Raw genomic sequence first — 25164 nt, 5'->3', positions numbered from 1 at the left:
ATGTTATTCTAAACCTATCGAATCTAATAACATGAAGCTTTTTGTTTTGAAAAGGATGTTTCTCTCTAACCTATATCTTTCTATACCTATCTCTATTCTCATATAAAAATCAGATCTTAAAATGTGACGTATAAGAAGGACAACACAAACACACTTTCGCATTTACATTATTGGTAAGGATATACAATAAGTATCTTTATGATATACTTTCATACAATATAATGCAGCATTGTTTAATTTTTAAATCAAAACTGTTTAAATGATTAGCCTTTATTTTTCAAGAGCATGGCGATCTAAGATTACGTATTTGTATAAAATCAATATTTGATAATTTGCCCACGCTCTAATTACTAGAGGACCAATCAATTACGTAATATATATATAGGCTAGGCTTCGCTCGCGATGGTTCCATTACGTCTGGCGCAAGTCAAATAAATTAATTATTAAAACAATATGATATGTACTTACCTCCTAGATCAGTTTTGGCTCAGTGGATATAGGTTGTGTTTAAAATAGAAATTGCCCGCATATAATTAAATGAATATGTATCAATTTAGGTGTTATATTTGTTTATGTAACGGCAGTAATAATGATTTTCAAAATTATATACATTTTATATAGGTAGGTAGTAGATACTGAAGAAAAATGCACAAACTTTTGAATAAATATTTAATTAGACAGTATAAATTTTTTATTGGATAAATACAATTATAATATCAGTTTACAATTGAGAATAAATTTGACAATTATAGTGAATATCGAAACGAGTCAGTAACCGCTACGCGCGTTGCCATGGATACCAAGTCCACCATTAAAGCTGTTGCCATGGTTACCGAAACTGTTTTCATGATGGCCGCTTCCGCCATTATAGCCGCTGTCATGGGTGCTTCGGCTGCTTGCGTTAGCGTCATAACCACGTGTGAGGTCTTCAGTTTCTTCGTAAGATATTTGTGGCTTGAAACCGCGATCATCAGCCTTGTAGCTTACGGTCTGTAAATAAAAAAAGGACCAAAAGTGCAAAAACATATACAATAATTATCTGTTATTTATTTTTTTGTGTTTTTGTAAGCATTGCAATCGCACTAATATTATAAATGTGAAAGTTTGTTTGTTTGGATGTTTGTCCGTCAATCACGCTGAAACTGCTTAACGGATTTTGATGAAATTTCGTATACAGACAGGGTATCAGCTGATTTGGGTGATAGGATACTTTTTATCCCGATTACATGCTCCCTTGGGATAAAACGATCGATTATGTGTTATATATTTTTCATTAGAGATTCACCTGATGATAGGGCCTCTGTAAATACGTTGCCTATTTTTAAAAGACAAGGAAAGGCTTGACAACAGGAATAAACTAATGACAACAGTGAAAGGTTCGCGCATAATTATTGAATAATTATTATTGAAAGTTAGGAAATTAATAAATTTGAAGATGCGTTTGAAAAATCAATATAAAAGCCGATGAGCTTTCGGTTATGGAGTTCAAAAAGTGCATGAAAATGTCTTAGATTGTGGGTATTACCTGTTTCCTACCATCAGGCAACACCACATGGTACTGCCCGTGTGCGGTTTCCTCTTGCCTCTCTTCATGGTGTCCAAAATCGGTGCCTTCATTTAAATCATTCACCATATACCCGAAATTGTAGTTAGCTGGTTCCTGTGTAGATATTTGTATACTTTATGTAATAAACTTGTATGTATACTTTATGTAGAGTGTATATGTATGCACGTAAATTTATGATATTATTAAAGTGGCCAAAAATACGAAAGAAATTTGGAAGTTTTGTGTATTTTTAAATTGCTTCAGCGGACTTTCAGCTTTTTATTGTATTAGTGTTTCCTAAATAAATAAATAAAGCTATTATTACTGTTTATTATATTCAATGTTTTCTGTTTATCATAGAAACGAGTATTTTTCCCATCTAACTATAACATTCTATGTAGCTTACACCGTAGTTACTGATAAATTATTGGAGACGTATAAATTTTACTATTTAGTAGACAGATTTTTTTCTAAAATGACCTAACCAGAGTCTATGTTATTTTAAGAAAAAGGTAACTTACGCTGGTTGCTTCTATAGCGTCTCTTGCGATACCGTTGTCATAACCATGCTCATGATTTACTGCGAATCTTGCACCCGAGTGGTCAGGTCTGTTCCTAAACAATATAGGGCTATTCAACATCATCAGCTTATATATGATCCCACTGCTGGGACGCAGGCCTCCTATGAGGGTTTAGGCCATAATCCACCACGCTGGCCAAATGCGGGTTGGCAGATGTCACATGTCGTCGAACTTTTTATTCACGGACATGCCGGTTTCCTCACGATGTTTTCTTTCACCGTTTTAAGGAGTGGTGATGTTATCTACATGTGCAGATAAATTGAAAAATCAATTTATTTCCTGCACGCTCGCCCGGTCTCGAACCCCGACTTATCGATTTCGAAGTCCGAGGTTCTCACCACTGAGCCACCACTGCTTTATAGGGCTATTATTCTTGGGTAATAGGAATACGTAGTCTTTGCCATAGAGTTTGGGAATTAATATATACTAAAATGTAACATAGTTTCATTTTAGCTTAACAGAATTAAAATGTAATGTATCTCTTTCAGGACGGGGTTCGAATCGCACCCATGATCGATATTTTTCTTCTATTTAAAAAATGTTAATTAATAACACATGTTAATTTACGTAATTTTATAGGTATGTCAGTAGTTACCTCGCAAATCCATGTGGATTGTCCAGGTTTCGTGCAGCAACAACTTGAGGTCCTCCAGAAGGGAAGGAAGCTGGACCCTGGGAATATCCGGACTTCCCAGAAGGTGGAGGGAGATAGCTGGAAATTATATTTTCATTGTAATTTGTTATATATATTAAATCTATTAGAAACAGCCGCTCGAACTATCAATCTAAATATTTATAACTTAAAGGTGACTGACTGACATATTGATCTATCAACGCACAGCCCAAACCACTGGACGGATTGGGCTGAAATTTGGCATGCAGATAGATATTATGACGTAGGCATCTGCTAAAAAAGGATTTTGATAAATTTTACCCCAAAAGTATCCTCTTGGGGGTAAAAAGAGGATGAAAGTTTGTACCATGAAAATTTATTAAGACCGCGCGGGCGAGGCTGCAGGCAACTGTTAGTTTGATATAAACCCCAAAAACGGGCTTAGATATAAAAAACCCCAAAAAAACTTAAAAAAATATATAATTTTAGCTGTTAAGGCAATATTATACATACCTTTTGGAAATTGGCGGCTCCGCTACTGCGGCCGTAACAAAAGCTGCGACTATGATAAAAGTCTGTGAAACGGTAGTTAAGCGTTACTTATATTTCTTATGCTAGGTTAAAAAATGCTTCAATTCAGGAGGGTTTTTTTATAAAACAATAACTTGTATGTTTGTCTGAACTATACCTGGTCCTGGTCCAATTTAACCACAGGGAAAGCATCAGCTTTCTAATAAAAAAAAAATGTCACGATAAAAAATATTACAGTCGAATTGAAAAGCTCTTCGTTTTTTGAAGTCGGTTAAATATTAATCAGCGCTTACATAAACGACAAATTTATTTTAATTTTAATAAGTACATATCTTATAACTATAGATATATTGTTTGTACTTTGTAATCCTACTAGCTATTATTCAACTAATATTATAAATGCGAAAGTTTATAAGAATGTGTGTGTGTTTGTTGCTCTTTCACGCAAAATCTACTGAACCGACTGCAATGAAATTTGGTACGTAGACAGCTGGACAACTGGAATAACATATAGGCAACTTTTTATCCCGATATACCTACGGGATACGGACTTACGCGGGTGAAACCGCGGGGCAATTGTAATATTATTTTTAACAAAAAAGAAAATGCACTACCTTCAAATTGTCAGAACTAGACCAAACTTAAATGAACGTCAGACAAGTGTCATTTGAATATAAAAAGAATCATTAAAATCGGTTCACCGATTAAAAAGTTATGAAGTAACAATAACAAAAATCACAGGCAAATTGAGAATATCCTTATTTTCTAAAGTCGGTTCGAAATATAACACAACCTACCTTCATATTGAAAGTGAAACACAAGTTTAAAATGTGACTGATGTATGTATGTCTCTCGGTAAAGCTTTTATACAATGCTTAAAACGATGAGTAGGGGTTGAAAAATTAGCTGTCATTATACAATAATAGAGACATCATGTGTTGTTTCAAGGTACGCGGATTGTAGGAACAGAGAATGTGTGGAGATGCCTCGATAGTGTTTAAATTAAAAATGTGTATTTATCTTTAGTTCCTTGGTAAGCAAGACCTATAAATGAGTCATAGACTACTTATTGGTACTTATGTCATATTAAAATCATTTATTGTTGTTGAAGTGAAGTTCAGTCACCTTAAGTCATCTTATTAATGAAATGGTGATTATTTATGGGTTTTATGTTATTAATGCTTTTTCGATCTATATTATTATTATATTTTTCAAAAATGTCTTAAATCAATGCATTAATAATATACACTTATATCATATACTTTTTATAATATTACAAGTACATATTGTGAAAATTAAAATACATTCAATTGATGTATCCACTCTATAGCCACCTCTGTTCTCAGCTAGGGTGCTTCTACAATGACTAGTCGTGAACAACATCTTCCTATATACGACCTTACTCAATATTATCCATACGTTGTATTTTCTTATGTTTGATTTTATATTATCCATATGTTTTACTTCTTAATTCTTTACTTTAGTTCGAAAATATACCAATGGAGATTGATCAGTAGCGTAGCTAGAGGGACAAGGGCCCTGGTGCATAGGGAAAGAATCGGGCCCTCCTCCCCTCTTTCAAAGCTGAGGTTAGAGGGCCCCCTGAGCTCCGGAGCCCTGGTGCACCATCTGGCCCTATGATAGCTACGCCACTGAGAGTGTTGTAGTCTTTTCTTCAACCGACTTCAAAAAAGGAGGAGATTGATGTTTTTGGCTTTGTTAACTTAGTAAAAACTTTCGATTAAGTGAACCTTTTACTATATAAAATGAAACATGTATATTGATAATAATTTCATTTATATTAATAATTCATAATAACAATAAATATCTAACAATTTAAATTCACTTGATCCATATTTCCATTTTCATTTATCCAGTTCCTTGCGTTATCCAATATCCAAGAGATTATGGCTCATTTACCTACTGTTCCAATTGTGCGAGGATGCTTAATAACTAGAAAATATTAGAATAATCGATATATCAAATTCATTAATAATTATAAGAAAATCACATAAAACGTCACGGACATCCATTGGGGATGATATCACTCTAAATTCTAAAATGAGAACCATTGGTTGAAAATCGTTAATGCTATCGCCAAACTTTATCGGTACAAAGCCAAAAAAAATCAGTTGACAATTGGAAAATAACACGACCGGACTTTGAAATGAAAATAAATGAATTTATATGTTAAAATTGTGTTAAGAAAGTTTTATAAAAATTAATTTCACGCCCGAACAATTCGCCAACATTAGCATACAAACTTAAATACTTATTTACTTTTAAAATAGTAAGTATGTAGATTTCGACTAATATTATAAATGTATGGATGTGTGTATGTTTGTTACTCTTTCACACAGAAACTACTGAACTGATTGCAATGAAATTTGGTACGTAGATAGCTTGCCAACTGAAATAACACATAGGCAACTTTTTAATTCGATATTCCTATATGGATACGGACTTGTACTTGGACGCTGGTGAAACCGAAACAAAAGACAGTGCTAGATTGCTTTATTGAGATTTTTGATTTTTGCGCCGCGGATAGCAAAACAAACTGTCTATTGCAGTTAGGTTAAATATATATCAAAGTCCTGTACAATTATTTCACATAAATAATTATTCTATTGAACAGAGCCATCTATGAATAGATGTAATTACATGTCATTAAGCGGAAAATTTCCGAATCCATTTCAATAGAAATGTGTGGATTGACAGGCCAAATATAATATAAACCTAATAGCTATAATACAGTTGAATAAAATTAAAAAAAAAAACACCCTTCAACGATAGAATCAACTACGTTGTTTTATGTGCAGATAATGCGTAAAGAAATTTTTTAATTCTATATTTGAATTAAATCTATCCGTTTAAAATGGATCAAAACCAATCTGTTAATGAGATAGGTAAGGCCAAAGACAAGAAGAAAAAGAAGTCTCAAGGAGTCGATTACATAAAAACATACAAGAAAAGCTAATAAAAGCGCGTGAAATATATATGTCAAAATCTGGTGTTGGTTGGCAGGACTTACCGTTTTATTCATGTTTTTATTGAACCTCGAATTATAATGGCGATTCTTTGGGCGATACAATTGGTCATTTTCACTCAAAGACTTGGCTGTCTTTCCATTAACAATCTTTGTTGGGAATGTGGGTCCAGTGATACAAGGACAGCAATATGCATCCCTGTACTGTTGCCGCTTCAGCAGTATCAGGTTTCCATCTTCTTGTATTTGATAATCGTAGTCCTGGCGGTCGATGTCGTCAGCATGTCTAAATTTAAGGAGAGAGTATATAAATTCTATGTTTACTACTTCTTTGTGAGTGTAAGTGATTAGTTTATAAGTGTAAATTAGGCTAAGTTCGCAACAGGAAAAGTACAACATCTAGGTGTAGTTTTTAATTAATGGTTTCTAAGTATATAAATTGTCCAAGCCGTTTTTATAGCATGTGGTGCTAACCTGTAGAAGTTTTTGCACTTGTATATGTAGGTGTAGTGTAAAAACTGTTGACTTCCCTAAATAAATAAATAAAAAACATCACCACAGTAAATTCACAAGATTTAGGATACGTGGCAGTAGTGTGGCGTGGTAGCTTACGTGGGGACACAGTAAAACGCCCTTTTGAGAATTTTTATGTGACATGACGCCGGTCGCTGCCTGTCCATGACTGCGTTATATAGATACAGACCTGGGCAGTCCGCGGCCGATGCAGGACTATTGCAAAGTATGGGATCTATATAAGTGGGCTATTAGTAAGTTTTTGATGGACTGGGTTAAGGAAGACGGAAAACTATGACTCTGCCTTTCTACTACATATAAGGAAGAAAAATATATTGACAGGCGGTGACTCGCCCTCTCACAAATGGGCACTCTAATATCGCTAATAAATAGCAACAAAAGGGCAAGATATCGTGAGCAGCTGAGGGTTGAGAGGCGTTGCATACTCCGTGTGCTTAAAATGACGACCACACGCTCCTGACGGTCTATCACGTGCCCAATCGCCACTTACGATTCGCATCCACAAGCCAGCCAAGCCCGAGGTGGGGATTTTGTCTGCGTCAGGCTACACTTTATTATAATAAGTAAATTAAAAATGCTTACGTATTACAAACTGATGAAGTAACCAACAAGATGAGTAGGAAATACATCTTAAACTTTTTCAGATGCTGTACTCTGCAGGATCTATCTGATAATGACAGTTTTTCCCCCTAATACGGTATTTATACTCAAAATATAAAATATGATAATCATATTTAAATGGTGTTATTATTATTGAAATTTTGAATTAATCTTGTAGTTTGCTTATCGTTTATTCACAAATTTATCGATGAATAAATAATTTCTATACATAACTAACCTCTCTCATGAAAATAAGATCGTTCGCCCATTCCATAAACGTCCAATGATAATAACAAAACAATATTTAATGTATCCAAAGTATGTCGTGTTACTATTTAAGAACCTGTGTAAACATTGGAAAGGTATGATTAAATAAAAATGTCACTAACATGCATACATACAAAATCAAACTCAAACATTGATTAAACTAACATCTAGATTTCTATCTGAAGCATTTTTGAAGCTCAGCTATATTTATAGTACATAAGTCTTCGAGGAAATGTTGTATCTTTTACGCCTGGCCGTACATTTGCTGTTAAAATCAGCATAGGCGTATGAACTTCTACATCATCTAGATTCCATCATCTAATTGGACATTACAAGCGTTTATACCACGGATAGATGTGGAAATGTCTTATTGTTTCAGGCAAACGTTTTAAATTGGATTTAGAGGGTAATTAGGTAAGTTAGAATAACATCCTACTTCCTGCTTTGCTATCCTGCTAATATTATAAATGCGAAAGTTTATAAGGATGTGTGTGTGTTTGTTACTCTTTCAAGCAAAAAGTGCTGAATTGATTGCACAATTGAATATACGTAGATAGCAGGACAACTGGAATAACACATAGGCAACTTTTTACCCCGATATTCTTACGGGATACGGAGTTACGCGGGTGAAACGCGGGGCGCAACTAGTACTAAATAACGTTCTATCCGAATGCTTTCTACGTATAGCATGTTACGTGAAAAAAAAATCGTTAACGTTGATATTTTAACTAATATGCATTTTATTTATTAAAACCGTTTTATTGTACTCGATAGTAATTCAAATATTGTATTTTTGTTAGTGGCAATGACACAATCAAATGTCCTTGACATGACAAGTGACAGTTCGATGCATACGAAGTAGGTACAAATCATACTTCTGACTTCAGTTCATATTGCTTACTCTGTGGTTCAGTTTGATTAGGTCACTCTTTTGTGTGAGTGTTGTGCGTGGTTGTTTTGTTTACGTTATTTTGCTCATTCATATCACACGTTTCCTTTATAATTATTTACTCCGCCGTTTTTTGAACTGTTGTGTTAAATAGCAAGTTAATAGCAGTATTACAATTTAATAAATAAGAAACATAAAAACAAAACATTAGTATTCAGAGGAACGTTATGGTTCGATTGTCTAGTGAATTTTCGTTTTATTGTGTTTTTTTAACAAGTGATTAAAGCATAGTGTACTATATTTACTTTGAGATACCCCAAAGAGGTAACTGGTAAGTTTATTTTAATTTATATGAAAAAATTTTATACATTAAAGTCGTTAAAAAGTTGTTCAAGCCAGTATCGGTGGGTAAGAGATGTTTTTGCCTTTTTTGATAACCATTGCGAAATTCTTTACTCTCCGCCCTCCGGTACTTGACCTCGATCCATACCATAAACAACATTAACATTTAAAAATCACTTTATATTATCACCGGTACCATTCATCACTATAAAAACTAAAGTTTACGTATCTTGTTAAGTCCATGTGCAATTTTATTACCGAATTAAAAATTTCAATGTCACGGCGTGTGTTAATGAATTAGTTATGAAAGTGCTAAAACATGACTTGAATACTTTTTCAACCGACTTCAAAAAAGGAGGTGGTTATCAATTCGAAAGTATTTTTATTTCTGTGTTACCTTATAACTTTTTTACTGGAAAAATCGATTTTGATGATTCTTCTTCTATGATATATGATGATATATAAAAGCTTATTCCTTCCATGTGGTCCTTAAAATTAATTTAATTCTGAATATTTATTTAATTGTAAAAACATTTATTTTTAATCAAAAATGTATGAAAATCTTCATAAAAAATCTAATTTGAATTTTTATACCAAAAATATAACAAAAATTCCATCTCATCTATTAAAGGAAACTAATATTACCTTAGGCTATACTTAAGAATATTTAGCTTTCCTCCTATTTTTTGGTCTGCTAAAATATGAATAGTAGAAAACAAACAAGATAATTTTCTTCCTATAACTTTAAAAAAATAAACTACATGGCAAAAGCCTTTAAAAGCATCCTACTACTATAATATCCTACTTCCTACTAATATTATAAATGCGAAAGTTTGAAACGATGTGTATATGTTTGTAACTCTTTACACAAAAACTACTTAACTGATTGCAATGAAATTTGGTATGCAGATAAATGGACAACTGGAATAACACAATAATATGTGTGGAGTAACGGATTAAATCGCGGGGCACAGCTTGTGTATTCATAATTTGATACAAAATTCTTAATTTGAATATCAAGTTGATCAAAGATAACGATTAATATGCTGTATTGCATAACAATACAGCTATATACATAATGAATGTCCCATTAATTGCAATAAAAAACTGCTTATAAACTCAGTCATTGAATTACATTAATATTCTATCAGTATATATCTCACTTTCGTTCATTTCCTGTACAATTTCCTATGTATAATGCTAATTTATTCATTGCATTGAATGATTCTTCATTATTTGTTCGATAGTGCAACCTTCAGACAATGGGCGGATACTTTTCTTATCTCTTTCATTGGTTTTTGGCAAATTAGTAATCAAACCCCTATATAACTACAAATGCAGTTATTTTGTCTTAAATAAAGCAGTTTGTAAAGAGTATAGTTCTATAATATTGTTGAAATAGAGAAAGAGTTGGCTATTATTGAGTCAAGTTCTGGCTCTTTCTAGAAACAGCTTTCATATATCATGACTATTCTATAGTGCTTAAAGAAGTGTAGTTGAATAAATAAAGTTTTGAATTAAGGTGCAAGAAGCCTCTATGGCCAATAGTGACAGTAAAATGTTTTCTTTCCTTCTTTCTTTCTGTGTCCTTGTAGTAGGAACATATACGTGCTAATTACAAAATTAGCTACTTCCTTTTATTTATTTATTTATTAATAAACAAGTAATTTACAGGTTTTACCCCAAAGCATTACATGTTTAGTTTGCATGAAAAAATATAAAAAATAGTATACAATTTTCATTTAACACTTAAATATTTTAAAACATTTGATTTATATGTATTCAAGGACGTATTAAATAAATCTGTCTCCGGTAGCAAAGCGAGCAAATCGTTTACTAATTTTACCTTTATACCAGAAGATACACTGCATGTGTCCAGGTATCTGTGCTAACCTGCAACTTTGTTTTCAAGTAGTCTCTGCAGAGATTGAAATTTAATAAACATGCCAATTCTACTACTTAAAGAAGTTGAGCAAACATACACATTTCTCTTTTGCATAAGAATTGGTAAGAGGTTTATTATAAAATTATGACATATTGGTATTGGAAGATAGCCTGTTATTAACAAAAATTATTATAAACAATAATTTTTGTGTTTTTTTTTATGTTATTATACTCCTAATAGTTATTAGTTTTACTAGTTATATGTTGATATTGTAATAATGTTTTTAAAATTCCCCCAAATTTGTATGAAGAAATAAACTAGTATCTTCAAACACCAGCTTTATGCCTCGAAGCTAAATTTATTTACTTTTTTTATATAATATTTTATTTTTTTTTTTATTTTTATTTAATGAATATAACATTTTCTCTACTATACTTATTGTAATGACACTGTAATTTGAAATATGCAGTATACATATATCTTTCATTTTTTGTCTTTAGAATGTTAAAATGAATCATAATATCAAATCAATCTTAATAGTTATATCTTATCTGACTAGAACTTACCAAGAAACGCTGACTAAATTATTATTTTTATTGAGAAGGTAGTCAATGTAAACAAAAGCATTTAATTTGAAATAAAATCTTTCCCAACCAAATATCAAAGTATCTTTGAAAAGTAGTTGAAACATCTTAACTAAAAAAAGTGGAAGTTGGTACTTAATATCATTATCAATTAAAAAATATATAAAAACTTATTTTTAAATACCCATAAAATAGAATGTCAATTTATTTACCTGTCACAAACTCCACAATAAAACCTTCTCATTAATGAATGAAAAAGAAAAAACAAATGACCTCCTTTAAAAGTCGGTCTGCAAACGAACAAACATGCACACTGTCTCGTAATATTTGATCGCTTGACGTCACAACGATTCACACATAATGTGCGCTAACAGTACCAATTGAGAGCAATGTTCTTACCATCTGGTGAAATAGGACGATATTAAAACGTTAATGTGTTATTTATTATCTGTATTCATTAGGCTGGCTGGTTCTGTAGCGTGTAATAAACGAGGTAGTCATGGATAAAATAACAACAATAATAATTTAAGACACATTATATTTGATTCTACCACTAAAGCGTTTTCTCCCTCGTAAGTCCGTATCCCGTAGGAATATCGGGATAAAAAGTTGCTTATATGTTATTCCAGTTGTCCAGCTGTCTACGTACCAAATTTCATTGCAATCGGTTTAGTAGTTTTTGCGTGAAAGAGCAACAAACACACACATATCCTTACAAAATTTCGCATTTATAATATTAGTAGGATAACGGTATCAAACTGTCATCACACTTACACAAAGGTATGCCCTTGGTTAATCAACATTGAAGGCTTAATGCAATGGAAAGACATTATGTGGGCTCAGCATAAGCCTACACGTAATTCCATACAGCGAAACGAACTTGAAATTTTGCTAGTGTCATTCATTCTGTTGGATGTAACGAAACCTATGCACTTTGACGGCTATTCAACACCAATATCAGCAATATTTTAAAATGTTTCGCGTTTGAATTATGGCAGAAACATTTCTACCGGATGACTTCCAAATAACCTTTTGTAATTACCCAATTCTATTGAGGACTAATTTCTGTGTAGTCGAGATAAAATATAGGCTCTGCTTAAAATGAGCAGCGTAGTATTAAGTTAGTAGCATAAAGTGATAAGTTAACATTTAAGTTAAGTATTAGAATTGAATCAAACCCGTGATGACACTTTAGTCATCACGGGTTTGATTTTTTTAATTTTGATTTGATTTCAGTTGTTGAAATTATAATATGTAACATACATAAAAAAAACATTTTATAAAATGTTGAGTCTAAATACGTTAGTTATGGGTAAATTTATCTAGAACTAGCTGACCCGGCGAACTTTTTTTTTATTTATCCGTATTTTTTACCTTTTAAACCTTCCCTAGACTATTATGAATGCATCAAAACCAAAATTATCAAAATCGGCTCAGCCACTCTCGAGTTTTAGCGAGACTAACGAACGAACAGCAATTGATTTATATATATATATATATATATATATATATATATATATATATATATATATATATAACCCGGCGAACTCCGTTTCGCCACCAGATGGCTTCGTTTTTCCCGCTTTTGTGTTGAAATTTTTCCTGAATTTTCTTTGCTATAAACCTCACGGAGCCCGAGACCTTTCCAACGAATGCAAAACCGTGGAAAACGGTTGGTGCGTTTTGGAGTTATAGCGTCAGGAAGGAAAACCCGACTTATTTTTATATAGTAGATTGGTTAACAACAGCAGTTCCAACTTCCAAGTTTCTCAATATTCTCTTATACAAATCCTAAAAGCTATACGTACTTCGTTCTTTGAGTACATCTCCATAATGCTTTCTTAATTAAACCATAAACAATGATTAATTTACAGGTTAAAATAATAAAAAAATACAATTGACGTTCTTTTGATTCTTGGTAACCCTCGATTTCTGGCTTTCTAACGCCTACAAGTACTTGAGTCATATCCAATTCTCGATTCTGGTTCTTAATGCGATAAATATAAGAGCTATATCAATATGATATTTTAAAGGACCTTGTTCCGACGAGCTACGATGATATCATTGGACAATTAATTCTAAAATGGTACGCTTTTACTCGTGTCAATGAATCCATTGATGTCATTAGTATATCTGATTTAAGTCTCCATGTAATACGATTAAGGAATATGTAATGATGAGTCCAATAGCTAGTATAAACGTTTTATATAATTCTCGGTAAATAAGTCTGGTTTAGTGACCCTAGCCCACTACTAAGATATCTCTGTTAGCAATGTAAGCGACTAAACAAGTCACATTCCTTGTGCCAATCTATAATCTTCATTTAGTAGCCTATAAGACAAGAAGCATCCAAGGGCTATGGAAATTTCTTATTCGATTTTTTTTTATTAGGGTTGGCAGCAGTTGTGACAATGTATAACTACATGTGTCTACATTGTTTTTAACTCTATATTTTCCACAGAATTCTAGTTATCATCAAATCGAAGCTTCTGGGTTGAAAGAGACTTTTTTCCTTTTTGTTATAAAAAAGAAATAAGTTTCGTTAATAGTTCTTAACTGGAGAAGTTATAAGGTCGTTTTTTGCATGCAAATTAATTTTACCAGTCACTATTAAGGTAGAACAAACAAAAACTCGTCATGCCCAACATGGTTGTCCCCGATGAAAGTAAACGATCGACTATGAATTAACGAGAGATATTGTTCATGCAAGCTGTGTGCCCTTTTTGTAGGTTTTACTGTGCTCCTTATGTAGTACTAGCTTCGCCACGCAGTTTCACCCGCGTAAGTCCGTATCCCGAAGGAATATCGGGATAAAAAGTTGCCTATATGTTACTCCAGTTGTCCAGCTGTCTACGTACCAAATTTCATTGCAATCGGTTCAGTAGTTTTTGCGTGAAAGAGCAACAAACACACACATATCCTTACAAACTTTCGCATTTATAATTTTAGTAGGATTAAACAGATTTTATTAAATACTGATATTACATTAATGCAATTTATCTCTTAGCAATGACCGAAATGATTATATGTACAAAATAACGTGATTTATCAGAATTTGGTATCGTATTTAAGAATTTCACATTGTTTCGATAAATTGTTTTACCACCTTTCATCTATCAGGTTTACTGATAAATTGTTTACAATTAATTTTGCGTTACTATTTGTATATATATATATATATATATATATATATATATATATATATATATATATATATATATATATATATATATATATATATATATATATATATATATATATATATATATATATATATATACAAATAGTATTTCACATTTACTCATATTTACATGCATTATTACTGTTATATATCTATACTAATATTATAAAGCTGAAGAGTTTGATTATTTGAACGCGCTGATCTCAGGAACTACTGGTTCGTTTTGAAAAATTCTTTCAGTTTCAGATAGCCCATTTATTGATTAAGCGGGCGGAGCCGGGGCGGACCGCTAGTTAGTATACTTACTATATCATTTATGACAAATCAGTAGATATAAATTATATCAGCAGTATATTAATGTCGCAGAAAGTTCGTTTTTGGTATATATGCTGATGATGAGACACCATTTTGATATCAGAAAACGTTCGTTTAGTATAGGTCGATTATTTGAACTTAACTATTTGATTTTGACGTTTGATGCACATCGAGTTTCATAAGTGGAGCTAGACTCCACTCAACCCATATATCCTGGAGAAAAAATGCCGCGATACTTCAGTAAGTTAATTACCATTTAATTGTTAACGACTGTACGTACTCAATTTTCCTGAGACAGGCTCTCATTAAACCAGTTAATGATTCATTGACCACGGTGTTCTCGCTTCGTACGGAAGCGTTCCAACGATTGGATTTAGACCACGGCCTTAGTATTTATGGATTTATGAAGCAGGTGACGCTGCTATTGGAGAGGGTTATAAAAACAGAATGGTAAAAAGAGTATGCCATTGTTTCTGTTTTATCGCAAGAAATTAAGGCAGTTATAGTATGCGTGGACGTGACTCATCTGAAATGAATTTTTAAAGGAGGTTTTAGGAGTCGATTAATGTTTACCGTAAATAATACGTAAACACAAATCTATAATAATTCATATAATTCTTAGAGATTAAACTTTGCCAAGATATCTTTATAGATATTTAGTAATATAATTTCGATTAAATCCATATTAAATAAACAGCTAAATCGACTAGAAAAAACATTGTTTTTAAAAGAAACTGTACAGACTTTCAAACAACTAGTTATTTTGACATTACAAAGAGACGCAATTTTCGTTTGTTTGTATAGATTTGAATAACAATAACGTGACGCAATGAACACCGTTTCAACAGTATTTTCCGTTGCGCTCGCTTGATGTACTGGCATTTATTTGCATCTGAATATACCTAGTTACTTTTACTACGTCTTACATCAATGATATCTTATCTGAAATATTTACCTTATCCGCCATATAAGATCTTAGTCAACCCATCCATTGAGATGTTACTTTGGTATTATGTTTGCATCGTTCATGTTCTATAAAAGGATAGACGAGAGGGCTGTTTAAGCGCATTTCAATTTCAAAGTGAAATCAGTCCATTATAATTCATTCCTGGTTGATATCCTATCCTACTATCCTAACCTATCCTTCCTATCATATCCTATCCTATCCTACTTCCTATCCTACTACTATTATAAATGCGAAAGTTTGTAAGGATGTGTGTGTGTGTTTGTCGCTCTTTCACGCAAAAATTACTGAACCGATCGCAATGAAATTTGATACGTAGACAGCTGGAAAACTGGAATAACATATAGGCAACTTTTTATCCCGATATTCCTACGGATTACGGACTTACGCGGGTGAAACCGCGGGGCGCAGCTAATAGACTATAGAAAAGCGTCAAGTAGTGTAATTAGTCATCCAGACAAGAATTACTTACTTAGATGGCTGATACTAACAAAAGAATGGTATAAGATATATAGTTTCTTCTAATTGATAATGCTGTCTATTAAAGAGAACAACATGAAAGGACTAATAAAGTCGCATTTAGATTGAGTTTTTAGATCTTCCAGCGGCATTACGTAACTGTCACTTGGGAGGGAACACAATCCGTCAGGAAATAACGACTGTTCCGACATCGGCTTATGCTCCTAAATAGGTTACCAGGAAAGTTAAGAATAATTTGATTTCCTTTACATGTATGCTATGTATGTATTTATGATTTCGGCAAAAAGACTAATGGGATAAGCGTGGTGGAGATGCGTTTGATGTTAAGGATGTTATTTGTGTGTGTTTTATTAATTAGTTGCTAAGACGGTTTTGCCGTAAAGGTAAAGGTGTAAGTGTCTGAGGGTTCATGCGTTTTCTTATTATGATACTGGTCATAAGTTGCTACAGTATTCGAAGGATCATTGGTGAAGATATCAGTGCGTCTTGGGACACTTTGTGCGTATACTTGTCGCGTGAAAACGTGTGGAATGTCTTGTGATGGACATAATTTTACATACAAACATTAGTATTAAGTTTGTGTTATACTGAAAAAAGGATCTGCGTTATCCCAATATTATGGTAAACCAGCAGTTCGTCCGTGGTACTTGTAAAGCCTATGTCACTCAGCGAAGTTCCAGCTTTCTAACGGTGAAAGAATTTTTAAAATCGGTCCAGTAGTTTTTGAGTTTATCCATTACAAACAAACAAAAATACAAATTCTTCCTATTTATAGTATATATAATAGCATTTATTTAATTCAAATGCTCTCTTGATCTGTAATGGTCTTTTACCCGGGTGGGTATGTGACCCTATTCACCTATTGAACGAAAGGCAGGACATGCCTACCAATAGATGTATTGAATGAAGAAAACCGTTTTCTATGTTATATTGTTTATCATTTATTATTTGAATACTGCTTATATTATTGTTCGGACGGACTATTGGCCATCTGATGAGATAAACCTTAAGCGACACTAATTTTTCCAAGTTCCCGATCGTTTTGCTTGACAATTTTTTATCGTTATAAACAAAAAAGTTTTCATATTAAAATTTAATCTACTATCTTAATTCATTGAAAGTGCCGCTATATCAACAAGGAGTCACGAAGCGTTGGATCGAATTGGGCAATTGAAAAGGCGAATAGACTCTGGGAAAAATCTCTGAAATTCGACATGGGTATTGGCTGAAAATTTTATAGTCGTGCGCAGTAGCCGATTGAATGGATTACAGAATGACAATGCGCGCGAAAATTGTCATTGATATAAAAAAGTAAACGGTTGAAGCGTTTTTTTTTTATAATTCTGTTAGTGTTCACGGGAATAGTTCGAGATGTCCCTCACTGGCGCAAAGTTTAAATATGTATATAGGTATATTATATAAATTAAAGATTATTAAATGTGACATAGCGTTTTGTTTAACAGCCTTAATTGTTCGGTTCGCGTAGTTAATGTATTTAGTTATCTAGTCGCAGGAACATATATAATATTTGAAGTTGCGTTGGATATCAAATCTAGATAATAATACTAAAGCTAATATTGTAAACTATTTGTGCATCCCGTTGATTGATTGAAATTAATTTGAGAAATTAAAATTTAAGCAACGCCTAGCCTCTCTGCCACCCGTGATCGCGGCCGAGAGGCTAGGCGTTGCTACGGTTAAGCAAGATACGCAGGTTCGAATCCTGCCTCGTGATCAAATTTTTTCTATTCTTTCAAAAATTTCTCATTTATAAAGCATTTCAATGCTATAAAACTAAAAATTAAATGAAATTAATTTGTTAATTATTACGATTTTTGATACAAACCTTGCCCGGTCTGTATATAACACAGAAAAACGATTGTTTATCTTGCAATCGTTCAAAATTTACTAGAAAACTACTATCTTTTATATGGTTGGGGTTGCCACCCGTACCTTTAAAATAAAATACTGTACTTTATTTAAAATGTTTTCATTAAACAGAAATAAGCAGACTTCGTGTAATTTTAAATTGTTTAACATATGAAAGAAAGTTTTTATTTTACTATGTACTTTTATTAAATTGTTTATAATTATGTACTATGTATTTTTTTCTTCTTATCTTTAGTCGCCATTGCATGAAATTAAATAACATTTGTGATTAAAGGACAAATGTTCTTTGCCAAAAAGGTGACAACCCTAAATATAATTCATATTTTATTTATGTATAATTTTTGCAAAAGCAATTACCAAATAACGTAAATAATATTTGATCATACAATTTATTGTTATATGTACCTATTGCCAAAGCGGAATGTGGCCACAGGCTAGGTAATTTGTTAGATAACCGCAATCTATGCTGCGGTTGGTCCATCGTGTGCGCAGATGCTGTGGCCGTTACGTCACGCATTGCTCATCTATGCGATAGTTTTGAACACTTATATTAATGTTGAGCGTGAGAAAAATCGTAATTTTGTGTCCTTTTTATGTTGTAAATATGGGAGAGGCTTGTAATGTGAAGTTTGGGAATAAAAATCGTTATTATATTGGCTTAAGAATAAAAAAAATTCATTCCATTTTTTCGTCAGTAACATCAGGAGAAGGTAACCCACCTTCTCCTGATTTTTTTGATATAGGCGCATTAGTTCAAACAAAAAAATCTCTTCGTCATTATTTTTAACCGACTTTAGATTCTCGACTGTATTATTGGGTTTGATAATGTTCGACTGGGTGAACCGTTTTTAATGATTCTGTTTATATAAGTATATTGTATGGTCTCATCTACATTTTATTATATACGTTTGTTCTGGCAATGGGAATGCGGTTTAGTATTTATTGAAAACAATCGTGACAGTAGGTTTTTTTATAATGGATGGTAAAGGTTCTGAAAGCAAAGAGTCTAGGATAATCCCAAAAAGATCAGAGATATTTTAACTTTGTCCAAATTATGTTATCCTATAAATGTTATATTTATTTATCAAAAACTAATCGGAATAATGGACAGATTATTATAATTTCTTAATGTCCGTCAATGAATACATCATCATCGTTTAATAAAGATGTAAATGAAGTTTTTGAACTTGTAATAGCATTCTATATAAGTTTATTTAGTATGAGGTTGTAAAGAGATTAAGTTTTTATAATGCGATTGAACGGTTTGGTAGTTCTTGTGGAATATATTTAGGTATTACATATAGTCTTTTTGAATTCATTTTTATCATGAATGTAAGTAAGCAAGACATCGAATACGTTCAATTACATCGAAATCTATAGAGCCGTTAGTGTGTGATAAATTACTTGCTTTTTATGTTTAAACTATTAATTTAATAATACATTATTCTTGTATCAATTGAAATAGAATAAGTAGTTACTATAAGGAGCCTTGCAATCGAATCATCAATAAATAACTAATTTATAACAGCAATTTAATTGAAATTGTTTAGAAATAGTCACAAAGTCCGACTAATATTATAAATGAAAGTTTCTGTGTATGGATGTTTGTTACTCTTTCACGCGAAAACAGTTTGTCGTATCTGCATGAAATTTGGTACAGTGATGGATTACAGTCTGGATTTAGCACATAGGCTACTTTTTTCCCGATTAAATCGCAAGTGACGCTGCGGGTTCCAGCTAGTTGATTCAATCTTAAACAGATTGTAAAAACTCCGATGCTTATAATATTACATCATCGAAGAGGAATGTTGACGCAATTGATTCTATATTTCGCCGTTCAGATAACATCCGATATGGTCTAGTGGCTAGGATACCTGGCTCTCACCCAGGAGGCTCGGGTTCGATTCCCGGTATCGGAAGTTTGTTTTTTAATTTTTTTTTCTTAGTTACTCTTCTGTGAATATGAATAAGCCTTCTTTTTATATATTTTAAAATTGGTAAGCGATCACTACTTTCCTTTGCCTTTATTTATTAATTTTTTTTGGTTGCTAATAGCAAATGCTAGGACTGAATTTGAAAATATGAAGTTTGAACCACGCTATATAAATCTTATACCTAATCAAAAAGAAGGTTTAGTTGTTCCCGAGATTTGCGCGTTTAAACAAACAATCTCTTCTGATTTATATGATTCGTTATAAGAATAAATAGACTTTTAAGTTTTGGTAGTTGTTTTTTGTCTCATCAATGTGTTCAAAGATTAAACATACTCACCTATAAAATAGAACATTCTAGAGCTTATAGGCATTAACTAGACCACGGATGCTGCAGATAAGATAGCGTTGTGTGTCCTACCTAGATATCAAATTACAAAACAATTCACGTGTCGAGATTGTCACATATTTACATATGACTAGCCGTTAGCACGCGGTTTCGTCTGTTGAATATTGGCTGTTTAATTTTGGTCAAATGTAATTAATTTTATTGTTTGTCAAAATTCGTCTTAGTTTCATTCACACGAGGACCATGCGCATCATGAATAAAATTTGTATTGTATGTTACTCTTTCTTACATTAGTGGTATTTTCTGGTATTATGTCACTTTCGCGGTCGTCCATAGTAATTCATGAACAGTTGTAAAAATATACAAAGGAAATTGTGAGAACGATTCGTACAATGGGCGTTGGACGATTATGCGCCATAAAAAATAATGATATATAATAGCGTAACTCCAACGGAGCATGGGCGCAACGCATGTATAATCTGTAAATTGGATACATTATCGGTAATGGCTGATCACTTTCTAATGCAGTCGACGGTGGGTAGAATGAGCCTTTACGGAACACATGACGGTGTGTGATATATGTAAGTTTTTGTTTGCGCAATTTATATTGAAGTGCAGTGAGTGGATGGGAAGTTAAAGTAAGAAACACAATTGACTATTTTTTATGTCATAGCGGGCAACTGAGCTGGTGGTTCGCCTGATGGTAAGCGATCACCACCGCCCGTGAACATTCGCAAAAGTAGTGCCGCTGCGAATGCGCTGCCCGCTTTTATGGGGTAAGGGAAAAGGAAAGGATTAACGACTGGAAAGAAGGAATGGACTGGGACGGGTGAGGAAAAGGAAACAGGCCTCCGGCTCCTCCACTCACCGTACGAAACACAGTGACATGCCACTATTTTACGCCGTTTTTCTGTGGGGGTGTACTTCGTGGTACTTCGCGTGCTGGAGAAGCCATTTCAATTGATACCCATTTGAGGGAGATATGAAAAGATTTAGGTAGGTACCCAATCAGGAAAATGACAAAACAATTCAATTTAAGTATTTATAATAATATTATATGGTAATAAGGCCAATGTAAACAATAAATAGTAAACGCCGGGGAAGTCGAAAAAAAATCAGCTGAAGTGAAGTTCTAAGATAATTGTAAAATAAGCTATCCGACTTAAATCTTTACATATCATAAACTCGAACAAATTTGAAAAAAAGATATATTTCAAATTTGAACGGCTTTTAATAAGGCCACAGATTTACGATTCCCCGTACTGTAATATAAGACGCGTCATCAAATTAGGCTATTTGAGAGCTACATTTAGCTTTATAATATAGGCTATCTGCTGGCATTTAGGTTTATAGATCGTTTAACCTGGACTGGATTCAATGTTTTATAACGGGTTCAATAGAACGTAATTTTTATGCAATTATTATTTTTAACCGAAAACTAAACCGCTTTCGAATTGTCTTAACGAGAACAATTTTAAACGGGGTTACACGGGAGGCACCAGCTTTCAAACAAATAAAGAATCATGAAAATCAGTTCATCCAGACGAGAGGTCTGAGGTACCAAAGGCAAAAATTACGGCCTAATTGATAACACACTTTTTAAGTAGAATAACGAATTACGCTTGGCATAGAACTGATGAAAAGTATTAAAATGCTCGTCTTTTCGTATTAAAGACTAGCCGATCGCCCCGGCTTCGCCAGGTCAGTTGCAGCTTTCTAAAGGTGAAAGAGTTTTTGAAATCGGTCCAGTGTTTTTTGTATGAAAACATTACAAACATAGTGTTCATAGAAATGTTTCATTTTTATAATATTAGGATAGATATTTCTAAGTCGAACCGAAAGAAAGTGTTTATAAAATATAATGCGCTAGCGATCCGCCCCGGCGTCGCCCGTGGTACATATATATCCTATATCCATCCTCAATAAATGGGCTATCGAACACTGAAACAATTTCTCAAATCGGACCAGTAGTTCCTGAGATTAGTGCGTTCAAACAAACAAACAAACTCTTTTTTTTTAATTCTATTTTATTTAGGGACTTTGAGTCAATACTGACTATGTCAGTCCCATAGTATACACAGAATCTTAGGCCTAATCATTAACAAGTATCCGCCGTGTAAATATATAGATCATCTTAGCCATTCAGCTTTATAATATTAAGTGTAGATTTGGCATTGTGTTCGTGTAAACCATGATCTGCTATAGTTTGAAGTTTTATCTCATTTAAATCGATGTTCTTCACTGTTGAATTTGATTCGCTGCGTAAATAATCAATTGTCCAATAACATCTAAAGATATAAAATATCGCTTAAAAATATAAAATAAACAAACTGAAAGCACGTTTCCCATTCATTAACCGTTAAACGATGTCTATAATCTGATCGCTCGTTAGCGGACAAACCCGGGTGTAAAGGTCATATGTGAGCGGCCTATTAGTTAAATGTGATACCACTATTGGGCTTAATACAATTCATTTGAGAGCAGGGTAAAGTCCCTGTGAAGCGATCGTTACGAGCCTATAAAAATTAGACAATTAAGTATTATCCTACTAATATTATAAACACGAAATATAAGTATGGATGGATCAATGGATGTTTGTTACTGTTTCACATAAAATTCTACGGCAGCGACAGCGAAGCAGGAATACGCAGTGTCTATGATTTATTATTATAGGTATGACGATTCAATATAGAATTTCTTAATAAAATATATATAATGGCTTGGAATTCTCTTTGTTAAAATTTTATAAGGTATTATTATATTCCTATTATAATCTTTTATAATAGCCCTTTTCGCATTTATCTTTTTTGTTTATGTTTGTGCCTAAGTCACGCAATGTCATCTAAATAATGAAACATGAGATTCGTATTCATTGATATAAAATTCTCGTTGCGTTATTAATTAAAACATAAATATACCGTGTAGCTCTTTTGTGGTTAAGTTACAGACAGCTTTTTTTTTAACTTGAATTTTTTAAGGTTCAGTGCCCAAAGGAAAACACGATACCCAATTAATAAGACTTCGCTGTCCGTCTGTATGTATCTTTGTCACCTGACTGTATCCTATTAAATGTGATAATAAGACTGTTGATATTTTCATAGACGACGTATTTCTATTGCCACTATAATAATAAACAACTTCAAATAACCAAAAATTGTGGTCAAGCAACATTAGGCACGGTTATTAATAGCAGTTTAGCTTATTTATATTATATTAACGGCGCCCCGCGGTTACACCTGCGTAAGTCTGTATCCCGTAGGAATATCGGGATAAAAAGTTGCCAATATGTTATTCCAGTTGTCCAGCTGTCTACGTACCAAATTTCATTGCAATCGGTTCAGTAGTTTTTGCGTGAAAGAGCAACAAACACACACACATCCATACAAACTTTCGCATTTATAATATTATTAGGATTAGTAGGATAGTAGGATTACATTAATAGCACTTTACCGAATAGTTAAAGTCCGACACGCACTTGATTTTATTATATTATTTTCTTATAGATGTTGTCTGCAATAAGACGATTTACCCGACGTAGCCGTTTCCTTATCAAGACATCCGAGTCGCTTGTAGTCAATAAGCAACTATGCTTTCGAAGAAATGTTTCAAGTATTTCTTTCTAAGCATTTAATGTTAATATGTTGTCGTATAGACTATGAAAACATAGTTTTTGACACGCTCTTGTTCGCTTCGCATGTATGTTTGTTTGACGTTTGATAATATATGTATGTTACAACAGTTTTAAATTTTAGTTTTATAGAATTGAAATGTTTTTAAAACTGAGAATTTTTGATGAAATAGAAAAAAAATTTGATCACGAGGCGGGATTCGAACCCGCGTCTTTTTGCCAATCCGTAGCAACGCCTAGCCTCTCGGCCACCCGTGATCCCACCTAAGCAATCGAATTTCTTCTACTCTTTCGGTTTCATGTGCCTAAGGGGCACCCCACGCCATCTATTGAGATGATTAAGAACCATCACAACCAATACGAATCATTATTTCAATGATTACAATATTGTATCGATGGAACGCGGCCTTTGTTAAATTTAATTTTTTGTTTTATAGCATTAAAATGTGTTTTTTTTTTAATGAGTATACAAATAATGTTACACAGTACGTACACTTGTTAAGTTTTAGTTTTGAAAACTTAAAAAAAAAACACGCTTTAATGATAGAAGCAACTATATTTTCCTATTTGCTCTTCCTTATACAGAGTATACGTAAAGAAATTAGTGAATCCTAGCGATCCTCATCAAGGCAATAAGATAAACACATGAAATTTTTCTGCTATCATCGGTCCTTCATAAGTGCTCAATTGGAATTAAATCTGCCCGTTTAAAGTGGGTCAAAATCCTACTTTCCTACTTATATTATAAATGCGAAAGTTTGTAAGGATGCATGTGTGTGTTTGTTGCTCTTTCACGCAAAAACTACTGAACCGATTGCAAAGAAATTTGGCACGCAGACAGCTGGACAACTGGAATAACATATAGGCAACTTTTTATCCCGATATTCCTACGGGATACGAACTTACGCGGGTGAAACCGCGGGGCGCAGCTAGTCTAATCTAAACGAGTCGGCTGCATGCAAACATATGGGTTTCGGCACGATTTTGTGTCTTTGTATACTTAGTCTGGCCATAAATACTGTTACACTTAATTATAAAAAAATATTACATTTGAATTTCGAATCTGTC

General features: G+C 33.0%; 1 protein-coding gene and 1 non-coding gene across 3 annotated transcripts in view; both read left to right on the top strand.

Annotated features, from left to right (window-relative positions):
* The first annotated feature begins 8570 nt into the window (after window positions 1-8570).
* The window catches only part of LOC119836134 (putative leucine-rich repeat-containing protein DDB_G0290503), a 79641-nt gene continuing 63047 nt past the window's right edge, over window positions 8571-25164 (top strand). The window contains exon 1 of one of the 2 annotated variants that reach the window (XM_038361394.1): window positions 8571-8871. The gene's annotated coding sequence lies outside the window, so the exon portion shown is untranslated. Of the gene's footprint in view, window positions 8879-25164 lie in introns of both variants that reach the window. The other variant, XM_038361393.1, reaches the window with a different exon arrangement.
* Trnae-cuc lies at window positions 20036-20107 on the top strand. The gene has a single exon. It is a non-coding gene; the product is annotated as a tRNA-Glu (tRNA).

This window comes from Zerene cesonia, chromosome 22 (genome assembly GCF_012273895.1).
Source record: "Zerene cesonia ecotype Mississippi chromosome 22, Zerene_cesonia_1.1, whole genome shotgun sequence".
Classification (NCBI taxonomy): domain Eukaryota; kingdom Metazoa; phylum Arthropoda; class Insecta; order Lepidoptera; family Pieridae; genus Zerene; species Zerene cesonia.
The sequence above is the reverse complement of the archived record's forward strand: the minus strand, read 5'-3'. Positions and strand labels throughout refer to the sequence as shown.